We start from the raw sequence: 10,946 nt of genomic DNA, 5'->3' as shown, positions 1-10,946 counted from the left end.
GTTTTCAGTGGCTCCGAACACCATCATAGAGCAAACCAACACCCAAAACGCTACCAAAGGTTTCTGTTTTCACTGGAAACCATCTACTGAACGCCTGTCGTCAGCAGATTTCCACCTCCAGTCCAGGTCCTGTCAGGAATTTTCCTGCCACTTCATGAGAGCAAAACCACCCAGACGAAGCATACTGTTTTCTTTGCACCCGTATGTATGCGAGCAGAGAGTGTGGACAGGCTGCTCTCACCCTGACCGTCGCTCTCCGGCACTGAGTAAATAAAAGAGGATGTACTTAACTCCCGCTTCCTTTCAGGCGCCGGTAATGTGATCAAAGCGCTCCGTCGACGCTCGAAACCACCAACACAAAAGTATGCAAATAGGATGGGTTCAGGTGAATGAATGCATTTATTAATGTACACATTCATGGCTGCAGAGTGGAGGGCGGGCTGCAGCTTTATGCGCTGGTGTGGTGGAACTGATCTCAAACTGTAAAAGCACAAGGCGACTGAGAACCTTGCTGGAGGGTCGTGTTGAGCCGTGCACGGGAAGGCCTGCCGGTCTGCCCTCCGCCGGGTGATTTACGCCGTCGGGCAGCTTTACGGTGTTGTTGGTGGCTCTTCTGGGTTGATTCATTCGACCAATGCAAACACCGTAAGGAGGAACGATATATTTACAACAGTACCGAACATGAATTGTACCTGTACTATGAAGCATTTCGTGCATTTGTTCAGTAATACAGTGATTTAAAATGGAGAGAATTCCAACAATAAAACACTACCTGCAAACCGGACAACGCTCAAACTCTGTCTCTGTGTAAATGCAGGAAAACACAACTTCTGGGAGACGAAGCTGCTGTGCAAAACAGCTGCAGTAAATACATCTTCTGCACATGCACGAGGAGAAGTTTTCAAAAAGCTGCGTTCTCAATGGATCTGAGCATTCATTTCAGACCTAAAGCCCACAAAACAAATCAAAAGTTTCCCGTTTTCACTGGAAACCCTCAGAATGAATGAACAGACAGAAGTGACCGGTACTGCTCACCTGCATTCAGAACCTTCCCTCAAATTCTAAACTGAAACTGCTCTGAAACAGTCGTCTTGTTGTTTCATCCTGCTAATCACCGACTTCTTCCACATAATCACATAAAAGCTTCGCTCGTACTTCATAAGAGCTCCTCTGGAAACGAGCAGAAGTCCTCTGGACGCCTCCTTTTGAAGGCTCTTTCTCTGTAACCTGTTTCATTTCCTTCCACGGGGCTCAGCCTTCTCTTTAAATAGCCTGGTCTCCTCAGTGCGGCTCAGCCCCGATCTAAGGCAGACTGTCTTAAACTTTTCCGGCCCACGAGCCAAATTTAATCATCTCGAGTCTCGCCCTGGGACCCGGGCTCATTAAAAAGTACTGGTAAACTCGTCGTGTCGCCGGAATCAGGTCGTCTCTCAGCTCCCAGACCGAGACACCTCTGTTAGAGTCTGAACCCAAAAAGCCTCCCGCGCCTCGCCGGCCCCCCCGTCTCCGCGGCCTCCTGCTAAATTCACGGCGGGTTCAGCTGGAGTTCACTCCACCTTGTGGTTTCTTCAGCTGTAGCCTATGGCCCACGCGCACCCCATCAATAATGCAGAGAGCGGCGCCGGCGAGCATCTCCGCCGTGAGCGGGAGGTCTGCGCACAAAAGCAGGCCGCCGACGTCTCAGACGAACGCCACGAGGACCAGAGCACTAAGACCCGGGCTATTTTCGGTACGAGTACACACTCCACAACTCCACACACACAGACTGTGGAACACACAGGCGGATGTGCGGATGAAGAGCTGAACACACTGCGCCGCTGATAAAAACACAGCCGCGTCAGATAGCATTCAAAATTAAAGAGATTGCGAAACAATGAGTGTTTTTTTTTTTCTTTTTTTTTTTTTCTGTTGTGGAGAAAAAGGAAAAGCTGAAAATCTGGAGTGGAGTGCAGTCATTTAAAACAGAAGGATGCTGGTAATCTGGTTAATTTTCCCACTTTTATCTCTTCTGGATGCAGACAGAAGATGTGGAAGCGTCGGCCGAACAGGTGGTTCTAATGTTGTGGCTGGTGAAGCGGCATCGGCGAGCGAGAGGAAGACTTATAGACATCTTCTTGGCAAAATGTTCTCTGCTAAACAGTACCATACAGGACACACAGTGATAAAGAAAGGAAGTGTTTTATGTGTGAATAATGTATATTGTGATGATAGCTGGGGCCTATTGGGCCAATAAGTGTGTGTGCGCGTGTGTGTGTGTGTGTGTGTGTGTGTGTGTGTGTGTGTGTGTGTGTGTGTGTGAGATGAAGTCCTTCAAGGCTGGCGTGCAGAAGTGGCTCCTCAGCCTAGTGGCTCCTCTCCTGATAAATGATTGTATACAAACCGTGGGAAATATGAAACTCCACAATATAGAGGACAGAAGTGACGTTCACGGCTTTCTCTGCTGCTTTGCTGAGCTTTTTTTTTTCTAGATTCCTGAAGAAGAAGAAGAAAAAGAGCAAACGTGTTTGCTGAAGCCGTCCGAATAACACACACACACACACACACACACACACACATATATACGGGTGTAATCAGGAGTGCGCAGCCACTCTGTTGAATTAGTTGGAGTCGCTGGCGGCTGCCCATCAGGCCGATGAGAGACGCGTCCAGCTGTCTCATGAACACGTCTTCAGGACGACGCGGCAGAGTTCAGACGCCGCGGCTGGAACGAGGTTTAGATCTCCAGCTGGCTTCGGGTAAATCCTGACGCTCAGTCGAAAGAGAAAACCTGAGAAGGCGAGAGGTCGTGTGACGAGTGCGTGGCGAGGTTGGTTTGAGGTGAAGCAGACTCACAAAAACATGAACCCAAAAGAGGAGCTTACACTGACAAACTGAAGCATGTGGAGATATTTACACAGACGAGGCCGGGCTGAGCTTTCTTCCATCGGCGGATGTTTTCTTTAATTCAAGATTAAGTCATTTAAATGATACAAATGATAAAGAATTCACCTCCGGAGCACTTAACAGTATAGAAATATTAATATTTATTGAATTCTCGGATTAATTGCCCCTTACTTATGACAGTAAGAGCCAGGCATTCGCCTGTGTGTGTGTGTGTGTGTGTGTGTGTGTGTGTTATTCTCTGGTAGGTTTTCCCATGCAGGGATGTTACTGAATTATTAAATCATGGCTCTGGCTTTGTGGTTAAATGAAGCTATGCAAACAAGGACGAACTGCATTAAGAGCACTCCAGCAGTAAGTGAGTGCACTGTTTGACAAAACTGTTTAAATGTCTTGTGTGTAAAGCGTGCAAAGGCGAGAAACAATATCGAATCGCTGTCTGCAGCACTTTCCGCGTGTTTCCAGGGCTTCTTAACTACTTCATCAACAGCTTAATGCCGCCATTTCTGGGCTGCTTCTAATCAGTGTGGGAACTGTGGAGCCATTAGCCAAATGCCAGCCAGTCTCTGCTCTCTAAAGCTGGAGGGGCCGCCAGATCTGGCGAGCGGGGCTCCCAAAGAAGCGGAAGGCGAGATAAATGAGGAGAGGCGAACGACTCCGGGCGGAGGAGAGAAGAGTGTTTATTCACGATAACCATCGTAATAATGGCGACGCAGCGGAGAAACGTGCCTTTCGCGGCGGATGATGCATTCCTCCTCAGCCAGAAACATTAACCAAATGCGCCGCCTCCTCTCTGAGTAATTTGAAAAGTGCCACAATGAGACGAAATGTTTCGTTTGCCCAGCTTTTGTCAAAATCCAATTATCGGTATCGAGATGCTGCGTGTCAGAAGAAATAATGCGGCCTGGAACATGAGGCCGGCTAATCTGTTACCCAACAGATAAAACATAAAGCTGAGGCGGATTCATCTCACCTAGATTTTATCCAGACAGGACCTGCGGTAATACAGACGTGGAGTGTGACGAGCACACACAGTGTCCGCCAGAGCCTGCAGCGGCGCCGGGACTTTAAAAAAGTTGAACAAAGCTGTTATAATTTTTTTACTGTTCGATAAATATTTCTTATTTGAAGCTTGAGACCTGTAATATTTGTTATCATTGTGTCATTTTTTTTTAATGGAAATTGAGGGAGCAAAAGCAGTATCGGCCCCAAATATCGGCTCAAGAAAATCGGCAGTCCATAATCGGCCATCGGCTAAGGGTGATGGAAAAAAATCGGCACAAAAAAAAAGTCCATATCGGTCTATCCCGAATCCAAACGGCCATGGAAGAGGTTCAAAACTGCTAAAAATAAGTATTCCTGTCTAAAGCAGTGTTCAAATTTTAATCTGGGGATTTTTATTGAATTCATATATGTTGTCCTGACGCCATATTTTAAAGGTCTGATACACGATTTTCTCGAAAAGACGAAGCCCCACGTCTGTTACTCACTTTTTGAACAACGCGCATGCGCCAGATCATCCGCCCGGCTCTCCTGCTTCTCCCAGGAAACGCGGAAGTGTACGAGCGCGATCTCCTCTTCTCCGCCGTGCACGGCTCTGTTTACAGTTTCTGCGATCCGCCTCGCTCACAAATAAAGCTTTTTTTCCGAAACAGCTACAGTTTCATTATGTCAGACTCGCCATCGGTAAGTACTAGCTCAGAAGCTCACGGCTACATAAACACTCTGAATGTGCATGCGCAAAAGGGAGAAGCTGATTGGGCGCAAGCACGTAGAACCGCCTTACGAAAGCAGCTCGTCAGAATGATTGACAAACAGACCAACCAATTATTTAGGTGATCCACCCGGAAATCAAAATGTTGTATTACACCTTTAAGTGACTGTTGCTCCCTTCAATTGGCCCCTGGGAACAAATAAAGTATTTTACTTATGCTACAGATTTACTCACACAGTCTTTCCTGGAAGAGATCCATCATTTCTTCTTTCTTCCTCTTACTGGTCGTGCATGAGCGACACCACAGAATGCTGCCCCCACAAGTCATCGGTGGTAAAACTCTGCAAGATCCCTTTAAATGTACCGAATCCCAGAAGTAATCAACGGAAAAGACGGAAAGCGCTCCGTCGCTCGACCAGGAGGAGATGAGGTTGTGTGACTAGTGTCTGGATGATAAAAAAAGAAGCTTGCTGGTTCGTCTGTGACTCTAAAATGACTCCATTCGTTCTGTTTCCAGACTGGTTGGTTCGGTCGCTGCAGATCTCTGACATGTGACGGGTCTCCGAGTCCCGTTAAAAGGTCAAGTTCGCCTTTCGCTCAGTCGGAGAGGATCGACCCGTTGTGACGTCAAGCACCTTGTTTCACAGACTCCTGAACCATGTAAATCTGCTGAAACGTCACGCAGCGTCGGTACCAGGCGTGAAACCCCCCTCGGAGATCAGCGGGATGTGAATCACGGGCCGGGCTGAGCAGTGATGGAGCTTCGCTCGCCCACAGGACGCGCACCTCGGCACGCAACAACGCGCCGCCGTTTGGGCAAATGACTTCTTTGATCAACTTATCACGGCGTGCCAACCCGGGGTTAAAAATAAAAACGGCGGCTGTTCTCAGAGGGTTCCACGCAACACTTTGATCTTCCATTTGACTGGCGCCGCGATTTTGGATGCCTTCAGTCGGAACTTGGCGAGACGATCGCTTCAAACCGAGAATGAATCTTAGGAGAAGAAGAAAAATACAGAAAACTGGGAAAGAGATGCTGAGAAATCAAAATGCTTTCCTTCTCTTTGGTGAGAAAGTGAAAAAATCTTTCTTGTATTTTTTTTTAAGGACGCGCTGCATCACAAACAGGCTTTTTATTTCTTTTTTTGAAGGGTTGCTAAATTAAAGAAATTGCAGCATCAAGCTGTTTCTCACAAACCTTTTCAAGCTGTTGTAGAGGAGATTAGACTGGGGGGAACAAGCGGGCTCGTAGCATAAATATAATGAACTTCTCCTGATTAATTACACAGCAGCACCAAACATCAATTCGAGACGATTACAAGAAAACAGTCCAGAAGTTGAAGGGATTGATTTGAGCGTATTGTGCTGCACTTCTTCGCTCGCTGCTTCTGCTTCCACCTACTCAGGGCTTTTTTTTTTTTTTCCTCCTTCTTCTACATGAATTTCATCCATTCACCACCTGCTGCAGCCTTCACAATCACACAGTGTGTTTGTGGTGTGCAGACAAAGACACACACACACACACACACAGAAACACACACTCCGACGCAGGCTGGCGCTCGTCATCGTCCGTCTCGCGCCTTCCACCAACACGATCCTGTCACATTTTGGGGTGTCACATGGACACGGAGACAGACAAGGCTGTATTATCAACAACTGGCCCGGGCTCACTTCCTGTGTGCGTGTGTGTGTGTGTGTGTGTGTGTGTGTGTGTGAGAGTTCAGGTTAAGGCTGAGCCGTCAGCGGGAGACAAGCCCCGTCAAGCCTCCCTCCGCCGTCTAACACACACTCACCCTCTCGCCTCGGGAAGTGAGAAGCTGCTAATTGGCAAAGGGTGAAACACACACACACACACACACACACACACACACACACACACACGTGCAGTCAGAGGGAGTGACGGTCAGTTCCAGTCTCTCACACACAGGCTGGTAGAACAAAGAGACAGACAGAAACACAAACAGACAGATGGACAGGGGAGTCCGCGGCTCGGCACGGCCAGACATTACTGTAGCTAATAATACACACCGTCTGCCTGCTGACTTTCTCCTCAACTTCACCCGCTCACTTATTATTTCATGACTTGATGGTTTTTATTCACTCCCGTATTAATGGACTCCACCTTGGCGGTTTAGGGCCGACCTCACAGCAGAGGATCGCCGGTTCTCGTCTTTAAGTAACGGCTGAATTAAAGAGCGGGATGAACCCGCTCCGCCATCAGGCTCTCATGAATACCAGCACTGTGGTCGATCCTCAGAAGTGTGTGTTTTTAAATGTGTGTGTATGTGTCTTTAGGTAAACCGAGTTTGGCGCTGTTGGCTGTTTTTGTAAAGAAAACAGACTTGCAGAGACGGATGTGAGGAACATGAACGATGGGAGAACTTGGACTTCTGGACAGACGACAGACCTCTGTCTGTCTGTCGTCTGTCCAGGGGGTCGGAGTTATTTTCAAAAAGTAACATTTTCAGTGGCTCGGAGCTCCGTTGTCGTGTACACGAACACCTAAAACACTGCAGAAATGTTCTGTTTTCACCTGACATGTAAAAACGGTCTGAAGGAGAGGCTTTGCAGAGAAGTGTAGCTCACAGAGCGGCACCGATCACAGACAGACTTCATTTTTTAACGTTTTCTTTGAGATTGAATTAGGAAAAGTAAAACTCAAAGTAAATTCTTCAAAACCATTCCAGTCTGTGAAGGACGGCTCGCAGGACGTTGCCATGAATACCCGCCGGCGGCTGAAAACCCTCGTCAACAACCTGTTAGCATGAAGTCACGCCAAACAATTTCACCCATTCAGCCGCAGACTTCTCAACGATGTGTTCCTGAAAGCCGTCTGGAGGAGTACGCTGCCCTTGACTCCAGCGGCGTCAATTAATTAGAAATGATTCCCTCTGTTCCGTTTTTAGACGTTTCTACACGTGAATTTGCTGTAAGAGCTGGTGAAGCCGAGGAAGACTTCGGCACTCTTCCACCGTCAACACAACGCCGCTAACAGTCCGACATATGGGTGTTACTCTATACAGAAACATCAAAATTTTCATATTTTTCAAAAATGTAGTTTTAATATCTAACATTTTTTCAGCTATTACCTGCTCAAAGATCTGAAATCTTTTGTGTGCAGAATATTGTGGCTTCAGTTGCACAAAGAACGCACCAAGTCAAGGAAAATAAACTGTTCCTCGCTGACTACAAGACAGTGAAGTGTGGCGGCCAACGTCTGTCCGCTGAAAGATTATCCACATGTATATTTCCTAATTTCATTAAACACCAGCTGCAGTGTCAGTTTCCAGGTTTCCAAAATCACTCAGTCCCTTCAAACCAGCTCGAACAGCAACACGAAACGAACTGCAATGAACTGGTTGAACAGTATTTGTGTTTCAGCAGTGAATCCAAACCTTCACACTAACATTCTGACTCAGACGCCTTCCACTGATAAGTACTTCCTCTTTAACTTCCTGTGCAGGTCAGACTGATACAATCACTTCAACGATTATTGGCGCTACCAGAAGATCTCCAGCTAAAATTTGGCGGGACTGTGGGATCTAAAATAAGACAGCAAAGACAAAATGGCAACAAGTGTTAAAAGGCTGAGTTTTGGAAAGCTTCCCAAGTTAAATGTTCAAAATATCTAGGAGCCAGAAACCCAAAGTGAATATTTAACAGCAGAGATTCAGAGGGCTGAAGACTTTTCTACTGCAACAAAACAAGTGGAGCTTTCAAACAAATGAACACAAGATTTAGATGCAGTGGAATCAGTTGTTGGACCTGAGCTGGAACAAACTGTTTCAGTCTGAACCAAACTGACAATAAACCAAACTGGAGTCCAGGGACCAGGACCAAGGAGGTCAGAGGGACTGGCAGAAAGAAACACATCGACACAAGTGTCAGAAATGCTGGAGAGAACTCTTTAAGGATCAAATGAAGAGCAGGAAGAAATAACAATCTGGCCTACCTACTGTAAAGCATGGAGGAGGTACCATCATGCTGACAGGCTGCTGTGCGGTGTCTGGCACGGGCGCGATTAAACACATTGAAGTGACAATAAACTCTGAAGGTGACAGAAATGTTGCTGTAAACTGTCTTAAAGAAAAATCCTGAACGTATCGTGGTGGAAAAGTGTCAAGAATGAGAAGCAGAAAGAGCAAAAAACCTCCTGGAGGAGGCGTGGACCGCCACTAGAGGGAGCTGGAGAGCTTGAAGGAGTCGCAGGACATTACGATGAAATAAAAAAAATTAGGATGACAACACAATTTTAATTAACAGCATATTTAGAACAAAATTTACTGTTAATCTAACAGACTCATCAGTTGCAGGCGATATACAAAGACTAACTAGATATTTCCAGTTGAAAGTGTCTCAGTGTGAGGAGAGTGATTTTTTTAACATTAATAAAGGCCAAAAACAGAAAAGTAATGCAAAAATGTTCTTTTGCATCTATTTTGGAGGGTTTTTTCTAGAACATCAGCTTAAAACACACACACACACACACACACACACACACACACACACACACACACACACACACAGAGTCACCAGTAACTGAGAGACACCGTTTCCATCAAAGCTCTATCGGGACGCCGTATGAGCACCGAAAATAAAGTTGACTTTTCCGTCATTTGATGCACAAACAGGTAATAAAGGTGCAGGTTAACATGACTTATCTACTCAAATACGACTAATTTAATATTTGCCAAGTGCCCCATCCAGCATTTACTAATTAATCTCCAATATGTCCTTTTTTATTCCTGAACGAACCAAAGACAGGCGAGGTAAGACGTCTGCTGCCTTCACAATAAGAAAATAAAAATACAGCGACTGAACTTCATAAACATAAAATGAAGAAAATAAAAAAGCTTGTAAACATAACATTTCCTCCAGTGTCCTGACTCCCAGTTACTCGAACAACAATCCAGCTTGATCACTGTCCCTGTGAATCTAACGTCCTGCTGTCGAATGTTAATGGCGTATTGTTCTCTGCATGCGTGTGTTTCTGCTTTAAGCACAAAAACAACCAAAAGTGCCAACCGAAGTCAGGCATGCTAAACTTCAGCGTTTCTGCTGTTTTCCGTGTAAAAGCAACATTTATCGGAAACGAAAATGAAGAAACGATGTGTTTTCATTTAAAACATCATGAAAACGGGACAGGTGTGTCACAGAAGCAGAGACCTGGGGGTGGAGGGGGCGTCTCTCATTCATCTTGAGAAGAAATCCCAATTAAAGTAAGTGACCTGAGAGAAAAAAACCGTGATAATTTGATTAAATGACATTTTTATTTAGTGCTGTCCCCTCATCCACAGCGAGCTGCTGGCTCCAGAGTCCCTGTACAGGATAAAACATGGATGGAAGTTTTCTTACTAATTTATTACTCTTCCCACTATGATAAATCTGGTTTTTCAATGAATCAATGAATGAATGAATTATGTCTTTATTTCCTGGGTTCTATTTAGAAAAATGTAATTTATTGAATTGTGTGTGTGTGTGTGTGTGTGTGTGTGTGTGTGTGGGGGGGGGGGGGGGGGGGGTGTCATTCTCAAACATTGATTTGATTTCAAATCTGAATGAAACATTTTAAATTGACAGAGATCATGAATAAGTTTGTCCTTTTTAATAATTAATTACTAATTAATTATTATTAATTATTATTATTGTTATTGTTATTTCATGAGGCGCGTCTCTAACTCTCATCCAGTTTGATGAAATAGAATCAAGATCCAGGATCTGATTCTCAAGTTACTTTTTCCATGAGGAGATATGACACACACACACTCTCACGTAGTGTGTGTGTTGATGAGCGGAGGTCGGAGGCAGCGGGAGAGGCAGCCTCACCTCCCGCAGCGGGGAGCGCCTGAGCCGGGGCGGACCGGCTCCGTGTCCCCGGCGGACGGACCGGGTGGATGGCCGGCTGCCAGCAGCTAGCCTCCGCCGCCTGCCTGCTAACGTAGCCCGGTTAGCTTAGCTCCGCGGTCTGTCGCAGCTCCAGAGAGCGGCTCCAACTCCACGCATCAACTTCCCCCCGTCTGGAGCGGAGTCAGAGCCCCCCCTCCCCCTCCGCCCCCGCCCCCCGCCGGGGAACCGGCCGCCCGGCAGCCCGCCGCCCGGCGTCCAGCCCCGGCACGCAGCCGCCGCAGCCTCCCTCCAGCACGGGCCGGCGGCGAGAGATGCATGTCAAAAAAAAGATGAGACGAGGAGCGCGCGGGCTGTCCTACCTGAGCGTGCTACGGCCGCCGCGCGCCTGTTGAAAGCCCGCGATGTGGCTCGCGCGTCAAGTCCACGAGCGGTCCAGAGGTTTCCAGGCTGGGAGGCGACATGAAGCGCAGCTGTCCGCCTCAGCGCGCCGAGCAGCGGGGAGCGG

Source organism: Salarias fasciatus, chromosome 11, assembly GCF_902148845.1.
Source record: "Salarias fasciatus chromosome 11, fSalaFa1.1, whole genome shotgun sequence".
Classification (NCBI taxonomy): Eukaryota; Metazoa; Chordata; class Actinopteri; order Blenniiformes; family Blenniidae; genus Salarias; species Salarias fasciatus.
Note: the sequence above shows the minus strand (reverse complement) of the source record.